The 17,006-nt window shown below is 43.8% G+C and overlaps 1 pseudogene; it reads right to left on the minus strand.

Moving 5' to 3' along the window:
* Positions 1-2,321: 2,321 nt before the first annotated feature.
* Positions 2,322-5,567, minus strand: LOC124973565 (alpha-1,6-mannosylglycoprotein 6-beta-N-acetylglucosaminyltransferase B-like; annotated as a pseudogene).
* Between the last annotated feature and the right edge of the window lie 11,439 nt (positions 5,568-17,006).

Consider the following 17,006-nt stretch of genomic DNA (forward strand, 5'->3'; position numbering starts at 1 on the left):
ATTAAGGACTTCTGCTCCTTGGAGGGGAAAAACTATAAGGAAATTACAAAGAATCAAGCAAATTAGATTTTTTAATACACACAACTCACAGGGGATTTATATCTGATATATAAAAACCCTACAACTCATTAAGGAAAAGAACCCAGCTAACAACATGAATGGGCATTTCACCAACAAGAAGCAACAGCAAGGCCAGGACAGGACACTCATGGCTGTCAGGAAATGCAAAGCAAGGCCAGGCAGGACATCACAATGTATGTACAGCTCACCCAGGAAGTCAGCACCCTAAGTATGGGGGTGTGACCAACAGGTGGGACCATCAGTTGACAAAGTCACAGTGGAAACCAGTTTTGCATATTCTCATAAAGTTGAATTTTCACACACCCTAAACCCCAGAAACTGTGCATCTAAGTCTAGGCCCCAGAGAAACTGAATCAGTAGAACGATGTGTCTCTCAGCTGTATTCAGTTGAAGGATTTGTCCCTGGATGGTTCTGCTAAAACACACTGTGAGGTCAACACCAGCACTCAGGCAGTTGCCAGCCTGGGGATGAGTTCTTCAATTGACCTGAGAAACCCTTACACAGGTACCCCAAGTGACATGGACCTGAGTGTCCACCACAGCACGCACTGTTCAACCAAATTTGGTTTTTTTTTTTTAGTTTGGTACTGGGGATTGAGCCCAAAGATGCTCAGCCACCTGAATCTTATCCCAAGACCTTTTTATTTTTTTATTTTTGAGACAGGGCCTCACTAAGTTGCCAAGGTTGGCCTTGAACTGGTAATCTTCCTGCCTCAGCCTCCAGAGTTGCTGGAATTACATGTGTGGACCCCTGTGCCTGGCTCAAACCAATTTTTTATAAAAATTTTTTTAGATGTATATGAACACAATACCTTTATTTTATTTATTTATATTTATGTGGTTCTGAGGATCAAACCCAGTGCCTCACACATGCTAGGCAAGTGCTCTACCAATGAGCCACTGCCCTGGCTCTCAAACCAATTTTTAAACCAAGAATAAAATGTTTGCAGACAGCAAACACTGATAAATAAGGATGGCACGTTCATGCAGTAGAATATTCTACACAGTGGAAATGAGTGGAAGACAGCCATGGGTAGAAGGGACGAGTCTGAAGCCACAATGGAGGAGAGAGGATGTTTCAGAGGCGGGGACAGTGGACACCATGGTCACCATCACCACAAAGCCGAAGACCAGACCCAAACCAGATCACATGTCGTTTACAGACACACACATATGGGAAAAATTTATTTTGAAAAAAAAAAAAAAAGCAAAGTATGATCACAAAATTCAGGGCATGGGTTTCCTCTGGGGGAGGCAGAGAAACTCAGCCTCGTGATCCTCTCCACCTCATGGTGGGTGGCAATACCGTGGGATGTCAGTCTGTTCCTGGTATCATCACAGAGTTTCCACATACTTTCATCTGTACCAAATATCACATGATAAATATAAAAGATAAGGGGAGGGAATCATGTGTATTTTTCCACCCCAAAAGTGCAGTGCACCCAATCTCCACCCACCGCCCTTTCTCCCACACTCACAACCCATTTCTCCACCCTCTCCCAAGTACCAGGAGCCTCCACCTCTGACAGATGTCAGGAGTGGAACTCTGGAGAGCCAGCAGAGGAGAAAGAGTGGACATCACCCGCCCACCCCAGCATCCTCCAGGTCCTATGGCCCCAGCCTCCACAGTAGACCCAGAAAGGAATCTGGCTGTAGAGTAGAAACCCCCAACGGTGTGCCCAAACCACCATCTTCATGATGTGCCTCAGTCCCTCAAGTCAATTTTTTCTAGGGGGGTACTGGGGATTGAACTCAGGGGTACTTGGCCACTGGACCACATCCCCAACCCTATTTTATTTAGATACAGGGTCTCACTGAGTTGCTTAGTGCCTTGCTTTTGCTGAGGTTGGCTTTGAACTCACGGTCCTCCTGACTCAGCCTTTGGAGCCGCTTGGATTACAGGGTGCACCACTATGCCTGGCCCTCAAGCCAATTTTGTCAGCCCCTAAGTGCAAACTCTGTCCCCCAACACAGGCTCAGAGATGGAGAGTAGGACACCGTTAGAACTGTACTGTACAAACACACTTACTGGGTGCGTCCCAAACGTGATTGAGTGTAAGCATGGAGGGGAAGCAGTAGGGAGCGGGTCAGTGGGGACCTGGGTATGTCAGTACCTGACAGAAAGTCAGGAAGCCTCCCAGGATCCATGGGCCATGGGACCTGCAGTGGAGCAGGGGCTTCTGGGATGTTCTCCTTCATCCCTTCCCGCCCCATCACAATGTACTGGCTGTCCCCAGCACTCACCTCTGCAGCTCCTTCAGGGAGATGGTGACCCACAGGCTACAGCCCAGGATGTAGAGAGCAGCCAGGATGTCCGCTCACTGCACTATCTTCCCTAGAGGCCTGCCCTTCAGCACCCATGGGCTGAAAATGTCCATGGACTCCTCCGTCAGGAAGCCAATGTAAACGAGAATCTGGGACAATGTGGGGCGTGGGGTTGGCAAGGAACAGCAGCAGACCTCTGACCCTCCCACTCCAGCTCACCAGCTGGGAGACCAGTGGCAGCAGACACTGTCTCCAGGTTTGGCCCAGGCAGTCACTTTTGGATGCCAAGGTACCCACACCAGGTATCGTGATGCAAGGAGTTACGTTCCAGGTGGACAACAGTTAACATAGACCAGAGAGTTCATGAAATTAGAGGGACTCAGAGAAACATCCAGGGTGAGACAGAGTCAGTGTAATTCTCTAGTGTATGGCATGGATGGACAGACGGGTGGACAGGCAGATGAATGGATGGACCCACAAGTCTTCCCGAAATAGACTGTTACTCTGAAAATTATAGGTGGAAGCCATGACTTCTCTGTCTGATCTGAATGAGTTGTCTACACAGCACAAAGCACTCCTCAGGGCCTTGTCCTTCCCCAGCTCTGCAAAGGGCAAAGGGCTTCACCTGCACCACCATGATCCAGCCATCCCCACCTCTCTCCCTCTGGATCATATGCAAAGAAATCCAGTGCCACTAGCTTGAGGGCCAGCTCTGTGCCTGCTCAGAAGCTGATGCCCTGAGAGCATCACCCAAGCTCTCAGTGCTCTGTTCCCTGAGATAATTACACACCTGCTTCTGGTCCCTCCAGATGCCCCTAAGTTTCTGTGCCAGGTGTTGGACAGCTGTGGCTCACTGGGCAGTGAGCTGCTTGGTCCACTTCTTCATGAAGATCGGGGACTCCTTCCCATTGCCCATCAGCTCCAGGAGGTGAGACAAGTTGCTCCGGAACACTGCCTAGAGGTGAGTCCTGACCTCAAATCTTCCAGGCCCCACCTGCAGCCAGAACCCCCATCCCCTGCCACACTGGGGACAGGGCTGCCTCTCACAATATGTATTAAACCCCTTAACCCTAAGCCTAAGTAAGATTCATCATCTGTTAGATGCAATCACGTAAGGATGGCCAGGAGACTGAGGTACAAAGAAAGTGCCTGGCATGCAGAAAGCCCTAGTAAATGACAGTTATTATTGGTATTATTCTAGTCCCTTGAGAGGGCATCTGCAGAGACCCAGCCCACCTATGAAGGCAGGCTTTGCTGAGCAGCACCCCAGGTTGTGGAGGGACACTGTCCCCCTGACCTCCCATCTGTTCACCTCAGGCAGAGCCCATGGCCCCCTTCCATCTGGGCAGGGCTGAGGTCTCTCCCACTATCACAGAGAATGTCCAGCCTGAGGAGGACATCCCACCCCCTCCAGGCCTACCTGGACTCTGGGAAGGGGTCTGGGGGCCGTTTGCACAGCGCTCTGTTTCCTCCAGGGCAGCAGTGGGCAGAATCACTCAACCTCGCTGAGGTAGCTGAGGAAGGAGCACTTGGTGCTGTCCACCCTGAAGAAGGTGTAGCAGGGGTCAGAGGTACAGTGGGCACACATCCGCTGCAGAGAGGGCCAAGTCTGAGCAGGTGGCCAGCACCAGCCCTGGCCCCTGCAGGCTCCCCTTGCATGCACATCTCCAAGGACCCCAAGATCTGCCAGGACAGGGTGCATGCAGTGTTTCATGCCCTAGAGACACAGCAAGGAAGGGCAGAGACCTGGCCAGCTGCCCTGGCCACTAAGGACTCCAGAGAAGGCAGGGTCATGTTCTCCCAGGCCCAGGCAGAGGAGGACCCTGGGAGAGGTCAGGACACTCAGGGGCCAAGTTCTGGGCAAAGAGCCCAGAGGGGCAGCAGGGCATCCAGGCCTCATCCTTCATGCCTCAGTCCCTTGTTGTCGGGCAGTCTCCAACTGGGGCTTGGCTAGGTCCAGGGAAGGACCCCCACAGTGGTCCTTAAGGAGGGGGTTTCCAGCACTACAGCTCAGCTCCTCAAAGCAGTGAGGAAGCTTTACAGCTGTGCACTGGCTCCCCGCATGGACTGGACGCACAGCCAGAGGCAGACTTGGAATGTGTTGGGAGGCACCCTCAGTCCAGCCGTGGACCAGGCCAGGAGGAATGGAGACAGAGCAACCGAGGACTGTTCCTTCTCTGAGCTGTCAGGAATCAGGCTGCCGATGGCACATATTTCATAGCTCATTTACCAGAAGAAAGTGCTGAGCCCCTGGGGGAGATGTCCAGGGGAGTCTGGGTTGGTGGGCATGCAGAGCGCCCAGCAGAGACATCTTGAGGTCAGTTTCAGCCAGCTGCACCTGGGCCAGGAGCCACAGGCTGGGCAGAGGCCCTTGCCAGTGAATAGCCCACAGGGTCAGACTCCCAGGCTGCCACCTCCCTGGCCATGCTTCACCCCCAGCCAGGTCTCACCTCCACCTGCACAGTCAGGGAACTTGAGGTCACTGGGCACCTCACACTGGTCCCAGTGACCTTCAGACACTGTGTGGAGAGGTCAGCATGCTGAGGACAGGGGTCCAGGGAAGAGCCAGGGGAGAGATGGGAGGGACAGGATGACCTCTGGTGGGTCAGGGCAGCAGTGGCCCACCCCCTCTGCCTGCCAGAGTTTCCTCACTAGCTGAATGGCTTGACCCAGGGGTCCCCAGATCTGAGTTGCCCTCCTCCACCCGCCAGCCTGCTAGAAGAGGAGGTCAGAGTCCGCGAAGAGCGGGCGGGAGCAGCAAAAGACTTCAAGTTCCCACAAGCACACCCCTACCCTCTCTGAGGATGGCAGAGATAGGCCTGAGGCCCCTGCTGCTCCCATGGAGGGGAATGGAGGGGGTCTGAGCCCCTTCCCCAGATGGCCTCATTCTTGGAGCCCAGGGACCAGGACTCCAGGGGCCTCCTCTGTCCTTAGACCCCTCAGGCAGGTCAGGGTGGGTTGAACCCTGGGTCACCTTGCTGAGAGCCTGGAGCAGGACCTCAAGAACCAGGGGAGCTGTGGTGGGAGGAGTCAGGCCTCCTCGAGAAACCCCCACCTGGTGCAGCAGCCTCGGGTGCATGGTGCTCACCCCTCTGCCGGCACCCACCCTTGCTGTGCAGGAGAAGGCTGTGGCGCAGGATCTGGTCCACCTTCACAGCGATGTCAGAGACGTTCTGGGTGATGGCTTGGATCCACTCTATGAAGCCAGTGCCAGGGGGCATCCTGGGTAGGCACGAGCCAGGGTGAGCCACGCAACCTGCCTGGGTGACCTACCGGGGCCTGGGCCAGTCAGCAAAGGCAAGAGAGTGGGCTCTTGGGTGCCTAAACACTGTTTCAGCCAGGACCAGGGCCAAGAGAGCCAAAGTCAGGTGGCATGGAACTGTGCTGGTCCCCACGATGCAGTGGCCTGCAGGTGCCTGGTTGGTCTGCATGTGCACTGCATGTGCTCCAAAGGCCAAGCTGAGGCCTGAAGTGGCAGGGGAGTCCCTGCCAAGGAGGAAGAGAGGACAGGTGAGGATAGGACGGGGACGGAACCCCACAGACACTCATGCACACGCACACACACAATCCAGCCTCTCTCCCACTTCAGTTTGGTGCCCCGATGCCAGCTTCAGCAACAAACAAAAATCCCTAGTGGAAAATGACACCACTTTGGGGTCACTTTGTGGGTCAGTGGCAGAGCTTGCCTGGCACATGAGGCACTGGGTTCGATCCTCAGCACCACATAAAATAAAAATAAATAAATAAAATAAAGGTATTGTGTCCAAAAAAAAAAAAAATGGCACCACTTTTGCATTAGTTTCCTACGGCCACTGTAACAAAGTTCCACTGACACACTGGCATGAAACAACCTGGAACAAGGCAGTACTGGAGGCACACATTATGATTTCCAGATCTTAAAATAGCTTTAATAATAGAGACAAAGTTTTGAAAAGTTCTGGACAGTGTTTTCAGAGAACAGATTTTCCTTGATATTATTTTTAACTTATTCTCTAAAAGGAAATATTTTTCTACAATAACAAAGGAGGTTAAAATCTCAGACTTTCAGCCAAATATAGCTATACCCACACATTTACCTATATTTTTAAATTCTTTTGTGTTACAACATCAGAGGTGAGTAGTTGTAGACTTCCTCCTGTATGGGAATCTTAAAGTATATATCACTGGTCACAGAAACAATGTTCTCATTCCTCCATTAGTGCAGTAGAAATATTCTACCTTAGATGTAGATGAATATTTCAGTGGGGAATTTTGCTAATTGAAGGACATTCATGAAACTTGGGAAGTCATTGTAGGAACTGAATAGAATATTTAATCTTTCCTGTTTGTACAGGATTGGATGGTTTTCCCAAAGATTCAAGCCTACCTGGAACTTGTGAATTTGGCTTTATTTAGAAACAGAGTGTTTGCTCATAAGCAAGTAAAGATATAATCATCCTGAAACAGGGAAGTCACTAATATTTCTTTCAATAAAATTTTAACTTTAATCATCAATATTAATGATTTGATGAGCAGTTTATTGCAGTACTAATTCAAGGGTGAAATTTTCAGTGTAGAAAAGAACAGAATTCATTATTTTCTACAAAAATTCAATTTAAGGAAACAAAAAAGAATGCACAGTTTGCTTTTGGAAAACTGAATTACCTTGGAAAGTAAAATGCTATTACTGATGAAACAGCATCCAATAAAAGGAAGCAAATGAGTACATATTTTGAAATCTGACTTGTACCTGTATGAGTGAGAGATAATTTTGATTCCATTAATATCTGTAATTCTTAGAAATTGTGTGTGTATTGTGCAAATTTAAGTGAGACAAGCAATATTGGTTAATGTAATGTGGAACACCTTCTATAAATGATTTTTCTCATTTTTATTCACATTTTTAACAGATCATATTCAGGCAGTAGGCCTGCATTTAGCAGAAAGCTTTAAGTGCAAAGATAAATGGTTAAAAGTAATACCTAGGCCGCTGCTGCAGAGGTCTCCACATATTTTTGTGCATTAGTTGTTGAAGATGGTGATCTATTTGCATGGTGTTTTGCAGTTCTGCTGAATATCTTCTATTTTTTTTTCTCTTTATATGTATTCTTCCACTTACTTGTATGTCTACCAAGATTCCCTTTTTACCTTTTCTTCACCTAACAGTCAATCTATGTTGGTTACTCTTCCATTCTTCCCAGGAATTTTTGCTTCTGGCTTCTCTCTTTCTCCCTCATGAACACCATGTCCTGGACTGTTTCTGTTTTCTCCTAACCCAATATTTGAGATTGTAAATCTGTTTGGCAAATTTTCTGTTTTTATTGTGGACAGTGATTGAACTCATCAATTCTGTTTATAGCAAGAGGGAAGTGGAGGCCTTGCTGGGAGCTATGAGATTTGAGGCTGTACATTATTTGCACTGGGTGTTGTTGATATTGGTCTCACCCTTAAAGGTGGGATACTGAAAATCTTCAGTGACAATATAGGTCTACTGGGTAGAACCTGTATTGCCTCATATCCATACAACTTGATGGGTAAACACAGAAGAAACATGAAAAAAACAAGAGTACAAAATACCACAAACAAACCAAATGCCCCAATAAGAGAAGCCCCTGACAACACAATAGAAGAAATGTCCAAGAAAAAGTTTAGAATGTACATAGTTAATCTGATCTGCGAAGTAAAGAGTGCTATAAAGAGGGACATCAAAGAGAAAATACAGGAAGTGAGAGATCGCTTCAATAAAGAGTTAGAGATTATGAAAAAAACATGCAGGGATTCTAGAAATGAAGGAATTAAAAACATCAAATTACGAATTCTGTGGAAAGTATCACCAACAGATTAGACTATTTGGAAGACAACTTTAGATGATGAAGTCAAAATATATAATACTGAAATTACAGTTGACCATGGAGAGAAGTTGGTAAGAATCCATGAACAAAACTTCCAAGAATTATGGGATAACATAAAAAGACCAAATTTAAGAGTTTTGGGGATAAAAGAAAGAGCAGAGGTACAAACCAAAGGAATGCACAATCTTTTCAATGACAAAATATCAGAAAAATTTCCAGACCTAAACAATGAAATGAAAAATCAAATACAGGAGGCTTCCAGGACACCAAATATACAAAACTACATCAGACCCACATCAAGACACATTATAATGAAAGTGACTATAATACGGCATAAGGATAAAATCTTAAAGACTGCGAAAGAAAAACAGCAGTTTATGTATACAGGAAAACCAATTTGGATATCACCTGATTACTCAACCTAGACCCTCTAAGTGAGGATGTCATGGAACAACATATTTCAAACTCTGAAATAAAATTGTTGCCAACCAAGGATTGTATATCCAACAAAATGAATTTTAAGATTTGAAGATGAAATAAAAACCTTCCATGATGAACACAAGTTAACAAAATTTAGTCAGAAAACCTATACTATAGAATATTCTTAATAAAATATTCCATAAAGATGAAGTTAAAAAAAAAGTGAAAAGCAGCAAATGGAGGAATAGTGAAAAAATAATCTAAATCAAATTAAAAGCCAGAAATAAACCAAAATGACTAGGAATACAAGACATATCTCCATAATAACCTTGAATATTAAAGGTCTAAGTTGATCAATCAAAAGGCAAAGAATTGTAGATCAGATTAAAAGGAAGACCGAAAAATATGCTGTCTTTAAAAGACTCACCTCATAGGCAACGACATCCAGAGACTGAAGGTGAAAGGATGGGAAAAATCATATCACTCAAATAAATTGCACAAACAAGCAGGGGTTTCTTTCCTCATATCAGATAAAGCGGACTTAAAACCAAAGTTAATCAGAAGGGACAAAGAAGGTCATTTCATTCTATAGAAGGGAATTAATTATACAGCAGCAATGCATATTGATTGTAAATACTTATGCCCCAAACAGTGGAGCATCTACATATGTCAAACAAATCCTTCTCAATTACAAGAATGAAATAGATCACAGCACAGAAATACTGGTGATTTTAACACACCTATCTCATTACTAGATAGATCTTATCAACAAATCTAAATAAAGAAACTGTAGAAATAAATAATACAATCACTAATTTAGACTTCACAGATATACATTCAACATTTCATCCATTGGCTAACAAATAAGCATTTTTTCAGTGGCACATGGATCTTTCTCTAAAATAGACCATATCTTATGCCACAAAGCAACCCTTAGTAAATACAAAAAAATGGAGGTAATACCCTGAATTCCATCAAATCACAAAGGACTGTAATTAAAAATCAATGATAAATTAAAAAATAGAAGCTACTCTATAATATGTATACTAAATAATACACTATTGAAAGACAAAGGGATAGTAGAAGAAATCAAGGATGAAATGAAAAAATACTTAGAGGTAAATCAGAAGAAACTGTTATGAAAATTTATGCACCAATAAAATAGAAAATATTGAAGACTTATACAAATTTGTAGAGATATATGGCCTAACTGAGCTAAATCAGGAAGTCATTCAGGATTCAAATAGAACAATTTTAAGCAATTAAATAGAAAACACCATTAAAAGCCTACCAATTAAGAAAAGGGCAGGACTGACTGATTCTCAGCTAAATTACACAAGACCTTCAAAAAAGAATTAACATCAATACTCCTCAAATTATTCCATCTAATATAAAAGGAGAAAACACTTCTGAACCCATTCTATGAGGCTAGTATCACCCTGATACAAAAACCAGACAAAGACTTACCAAGGAAAGAAAACTTCAGACCAATAAGTCTGATGAACATGAATGCAAAATTTCTCAATAAAATTCTGGCAATTCACATACAAAAACATATTAAATACTTAGTGCACCATGATCAAGTGGGGTTCATCCTAGGGATGCAAGGTTGGTTCAATATATGGAAATCAGTAAATGCAATTCACCACATCAACAGATTTAAAAACAAGAATCATATGATCATCATAGTAGATGCAGAAAAAGCATATGACAAAATATAGCACCACTCATGTTCAAAACACCAGAAAAACTAGGGATATAAGGAACATTTCTCAACATTGTAAAAGTTATACATGCTAAATGTAATGTCAATATAATTCTAAACTGAGAAAATTTAAAGCATTCCCTCTAAAAATTGAATTATGAGAAAGATGTGCTCTTTTACCACTTTTATTCAACATTGTTCTTGAAACTCTAGCCAGAGCAATTAGAAGAAATTAAAATTATACAATTAGATAAATAAGAACAAATTATCACCATTTGTCATTCATATAACTGAATATTTGGAAGATTCATAATATTCCACCAAAAATATTCTAGAACTAATGAATGAATTCAGCAAAGGGCAGGATATAAAATCAATACCCATAAATCAAGCACATTCTTATACATCAGTTTTAAGTCACACAAAGAGCAATAAAGAACACTACTCCATTCACAATCACATCAAAAAATAAAATACTTGGGAATCAATCTAACAAAGAGGTCAATGACCTCTACGATGAAAGCTACAGAACACTAAAGAAAGAAATTGAAGACCTTAGAAGATGGAAACACCTCCCATGCTCCTGGATAGGCAGAATTAATATTGTCAAAATTGCCACACTACCAAAAGTGTTATACAAATTTAATACAATTCCTATTAATATCCCAATGATATTCTTCATAGAACTAGAAAAAGCAAACATGAAATTCTTTTGGAAAAATAAGGGGGGGAGGAAAAAATAACAGAATGAATCAAACATCATTATCCTATGTAAATGTATGATTACACAAATGGTATGCTGTTACTCCATGTACAAACAGAAACAACATGTATCCCATTTGTTTACAATAAAAATAAATTAAAATTAAAAAAAAAATATGAAGAACTCTTAAAACTGAAAAATAAGAAAATGAACAATCTGGTTTTAAAATGGGCAAAAGACCCAAACAGACACCTCATCAAAGAAAATATGCACATGGAAACATGAAAAGATGCTCAACATCATATGTCTGCAAGGAGTTGCAAATTAAAACAACAACATGATAACATTACACACCTTTCAGAATTCCCCAAATTCAAAACATAGATGGCAGCAAATTCTGGTAAAGATGTGGAGCAACAGGAATGTTGATTTTTTGCTGGTGGGAATGCAAAATGGTACAGTCACTCTGGAGGACAGTTTGGCAGTTTCTTGTAAAAAATAAACACATTCTTACCCTGCAATCCAGCAACATGCTCTTTTTCATTTACCCAAAGGAGTTGAACACTCAAGTCCACACAAACACAACACCTGCACACCAACATTTCAGCAGTTTCATTCAGAATTGCCAAAGCTTAGAAGTGAGCAAAATGTCCTTCAGAAAGTAGCTGGATAAACAGACTGTGGTGCATCCAGGTAATGGAATAGGATTGTCTAAAAAGATGAACCATCACGTCTTGAAAAGACATGGAGGAATCTTAGATGCAAATCCTGAAGTGAAAGAATCCAACCCGAAAAGGCTACACAGTGTAGGATTCCAACTCCATGACAATCTAGAAAAGGAAAAACTATAGGCTGGTAATAAGATCAGAGGTTCTCAAGGATTGGGGGAGGGAGGAAAGAATAGGCAGAGCACAGCACACTCTTAGGGCAGTGAAGCTACTGGGTATGGTACCTAATGGTGGCTGCATGTCACTGTGTGTTTTTCAAAATACGTGCAATGTGCAATACCAAGAGCGAACCTGTCATGAACTCCAGGCTTCAGTGATTATGATGTGTTGCTGCAGGTTCTTCAGTTGTAAGAAATATACCCCTCTGTTTGGAGATGCTGACAGTGGGGAGGCTTTGCATGTGGAGGGGTCTGGGAAACATCTGCACCTTCTGCTCCATGTTGCTATGAACCTAAAACTTCTCTTAAAAAAACAAGTTTACTTTGAAGAGAACAACTTCCACCATGGCTGTCTTAAAGCTACCGACATGACATCACAGAACTCAAAGCTGGGAAGAGAATGCACAGCTGGCTCTCGGGAGCAGATGGGAGCCTGGACATGATGCCCCAGACGTAGGGAAGCCTTGGGGCTCTCCAGGGAGGAGCCTCATCAGACTTACTGGGAGCTGGCTGTGCAGCTGCCCGTGGAGGAGTCAGAGCTTTGATTTATTCAGAAGGAGAGACATTTGTTTCCTTTGTGTCCTTTACCTTTAATACCAAGACTTGTCTAGACATCTACTGTGTAGCCACTCAGACTGGTGGAAAGTGAGAGAGCCTCAGTGAGAAATGGAGGCTGGACCAAAAGCAACTTCAACAATGAGGGGTTTGTGATCTCCCAGAATGAGGTATCTGGACGTGGGGTAGCTCCCGGCTTGCTTGACTCGGTAGCTCAGTAATGCCATCCTCCAGCATCAGTGGTGCCACTGCAGTGGCTCCTGCAGTGCTAAACATCACATGCAGACATGGTCATGTCTAATGAAGAGGCACATTCACTCCCAACCTCAATTAGTGAGCAAAACCTGTCCTAGAAGCCCTTCAGTGTTCACTCCCCAGACCCCACTGCAAGGTTGGATCACCTGCCATTCCTAAGCCATCTCCTAGAGAAGGAGCATGCCATGATTGACTCAGACCAGGGGGAAGAACCTTGCAGGGGAGTAGGATCCAGGAGACAAGCAGGGCTGTGCCCACCGGAGAAGCAGGCTTGGGTTGGGAAGGGGCGGGAATGGCTGATGGAACCCAGTGTAGGGAGACTATTAGAAGCCACTTATTTTATGAACTGGTTGCTTCATAAACATTTCTTGAGATAATTAAGAAATAAGAAGGCTGTATGAGGAAGCTCCCTGCCCCCAAATGGAAATGCCTATGTGGACACACTTGGACATAGCCGCCCCCTGCATCAACCTTCCTCTATTGATTCCCACATCCACACCAGCAAGTTAATGGAACAAGTTCTGTGCTGTTCAAAGGAACTAGCACTGTACACAGGGAAGCCATGTGTCTGCTGTGGGGTTGAAGGTACCAGCCAGCCCTGAGGGCTACATAGTCCCAGCAACTCGCTGATCCTGGCATGAAAATACCACCTCCTTTCCAGGTATACCCAGGTAGGGCTCTGTGTGAGGTCATTTATGGCAAACCCATCTCTAAAAGTCTGAATTCCCCAGAGAGGCTGCACATGATGTCTCGATTCCCCAGCTCTGACCTGGTTATGGGGAGTTGCTAGGTAACTGCTTCCCATGCTGGAGGAACCTTAGTTACCATGGCAAGCTCAGATGGGTGGGAGTGCAGAGGAAAGGAGCCCTGGTGGAGAGGGTGCAGCAGCCTGGACTCTTCCTCATTCTCTTAAGCTCCTGGACCTCAGAGAAGTGTCTTAACCCCTCCAGGCCTCAGTTTTCCCATCAGTAAAATGAAGGAGGGGCTGGGTCTCTTCTTGCTCTAAACCTCTGAGGCCTGCAGATGACATCACTAAATGAGCACTGATTCTCAGACCCCTTCCCAGGCAAGGAATGACTCCAGATGGTGCAAAGAGGAATGGATGAAGTTTCTTTTTCAGTGAATAGGGGGATTAGCCAGCCCATGTCACATGCTCCTGGGCTCCCTGGATCTTCTTCTGAACCTAGACCTCCTAAGGTCCCTAAAATGACCAGCTTGTTACAGTGTGCTGTCCTACCTGGCAGGGCCTACCAGCTCTAGATCTCTGCTGACCCCTCTGCCCCAGCTGGAGCCAAGGCAAAGCCTTTCCTAGGTCACTGGAGTGGACCTTGACTCCTGTGGTGTGGGCATCTACACAAGCCTCTTGGGACCACTTGACCCTGGCTTCATTCTGAGACCAGACTCCACCCTCATCCCTCGTTCCTGCAATGAAGTCCTGCCTGGCCAGACACTGGATCCTCTTCTGTCCCCAGCTCCTCGCTTCGCTGCCTCACTCGTGCCAATCCGGTGCAGGAGCCAGGTGGTGTCTCTCAACCACCTGCCTGTCCACGCACCTGAACCTCCATATTCTGGGGGCTGTTCCCCTTCCCATGTGGGCCTCCCTCCTCAGCACTCCAGTGACCTTGTGCTGAACCCTTGATCCTGCCACCACCCAGGTTCCCCTGACTCCAGAAGAAGACCCAACTCTTCCCATGTAGCAGCCTCTTCAACCCCTGCTGCCCAGGTTCAGTTCTAAACCTTGGCCCCTCCTGCTCCTTCCCCTTCTCCATACAGACTTGGCAAACAGATGATGTCTGAATGTGGTTGAGGACACTAGAATTGTCTTCTCGGGGAACATTCTCCACTGGACAGTGAGCTGCTGTATGGTTGGGAGAAGGAGGAATTCCTACCTTGTACATAGGGAGTGAGAACCACCAGCTGTCACAGTGACTTCTCCAGTGATATCATTCTATCAGCTGACAGCTGTGTTCTGGTGCATTCTAGAACCTTCCAGACACAACGAGAAAGCCCCATCCTTGAGCCGTGAGACTGGGCATCTCCCCTTCTTTCTAATGATTCACTTTCTCCTCCAGGTGATATAGCACAGGCACAGCTTTGAGTAAGACTGACCTGGGCCCCAGTGCAGACTCTGCCACTTACTCTGTGAGCCTAGGCAAGTTACTTGACCTCTCTGAGCTGATCTAGATAACTGGGGAAAATAGCACTGAGCTGTCACAAGAAACAAAATTATGGGAACCAGTTGGTAAAGGGTCAAGCAAGTAGTGGGTATGACATGTCAGTTTGCTTTCTTCCTTCTCTTTATTTTTATGGCCCAAGTCAAGCCAAAAAAAAAAAATAGAACCAGAATAGGGAAAGCAATAATTAGCAAGAAGAGTGAAGCAGGAAGCATAACAATACCAGACTCCAAACTATACTACAGAGCTACAGTAATGAAAAGAGCATGGTATTTGCAGCAAATAGACATATACCAATGGTGCAGAATAGAAGATACAGAGACAAACCAACATAAGTACAGTTATCTCATACTACAGAAAGTTACCAAAAACATTTGCTGGAGAAAAGATAACCTATTCAACAAATGCTGCTGGGGAAAATGGAAAACTGCATTTAACAAAATGAAATTAAACCCTTATCTCTCACCCTGCATGAACCTCAACTCACTGTGGATCAAAGACTTAGGCATTAGAACAGAGACCCTGTGTCTAGTGGAAGAAAATGTAGGCCCAAATGTTCACCATGTTGGCCTAGGACCTGACTTCCTCAACAAGACCTCTTAAACCCAAGAAGTTAAATCAAGAATTAAATAAATGGGATGCTCTCAAACTAAAAATCTTCTAAGTGACAGAAACAATAAGTAATGTAAAGGGAGAGACTAAAGTGTGGGATAAAATCTTTACCACAAGTACCTCAGATAACACTTTAATCTCTAGGATATATAAATAATTCAAAAAGCTTAATACAAAAAAATAACCTAATTAATAAATGGACTAAGGAACTGAACAGACACTTCACAGAAGAAGATATACAATTGATCAAAAATTATATGAAAAAAGTTCAACTTCTGTAGCATTGAGATAAATGCAAATAAAAACTACTATAAGATTTCATCTCACTCCTGTCAGAATGCTATTATCAAGAATACAAGCAACAATAAATGTTGGCAAAGATGTGGGGAAAAGGTTCACTCCTACATTGCTGGTGGGAATGCAAGTTGGTGCAATCATTATGGAAAGCAGTATGAAGATGCCTCAGAAAACTTGCAATGGATCCACCATTTGACCCAGTTATCCCAGTCCTTTGTTTATACCCCAAATGACTTAAAATCAACATACTACAGTGACACAACTAGATCAATGTTTATAGCATCTCAATTCACAATAGCTAAAATATGTACCCAACCTAGATACCCTTCAACAGATGAATGAATAAAGAAAATGTGATATAAATAATGGAATATTACTCAGCTGTAAAGAACGAAAGTCTAGCATTGGCTGTTAAATGGATGGATTTATAGAATATCATGCTAAGTGAAATAAGTCAAACCCAAAAAACCAAAGCCCAAATGTTTTCTCTGATAAGACAATGCTAATTCACAACAAAGGGAGTGGGGGATAAGGAAGAATAGAGTTACTTTATATTAGGTAGAGAGGAGGGAAGGGAGGAGAATTGGTACAGGGTAAGGAATGATAGTAGATTAAAACAGACATTATTTCTTAATGTACATGTATCACTACATGACCAATGTTTTCCTGCAATGTGTATAATCAGAAAAATTTGAGATTAAACTCTATTTATGTATGATCTATCAAAATATGTGAATGCACTTTTACTGTCCTATACACCTAATTAGAATAAATAATATAAAAAATTTAAGATAGTAGTACTTCTATATCATTGCTAGAATAATTGAAAAAATTACACTGGTCCAATGTAAGAGGAGTTTTTCCATTAGCTCAATTATTTTTGTTTTCAGATTTTTGAGATTGATCTTTCCAAAGGGAACTTGATTGAATCTACCAACTTCTAAACCAGGAAAGTACATCAATCTCTCCATATTAGTTCAGCAGGAGGAATACATTTCCAAAAACTCTCCCTGAGACTTAATGGGTCATGGGGACAAACATCTTATGAAAATAGCTACGTAACGCACAAAACTATTCATTTTTGTATGTCTGGATCACTGACCTCTCAAATACAGGCATCATTCTTCTTAAGGGTTTGAAATCATTTTTCCCTTAGATAATTTCTTTGACATTGTCAACATATGACTGCACCAGTAATATGCACTATTAACCTTCTCTAATG

The sequence above is a fragment of the Sciurus carolinensis genome, unplaced genomic scaffold, assembly GCF_902686445.1.
Source record: "Sciurus carolinensis unplaced genomic scaffold, mSciCar1.2, whole genome shotgun sequence".
Lineage (NCBI taxonomy): Eukaryota > Metazoa > Chordata > Mammalia > Rodentia > Sciuridae > Sciurus > Sciurus carolinensis.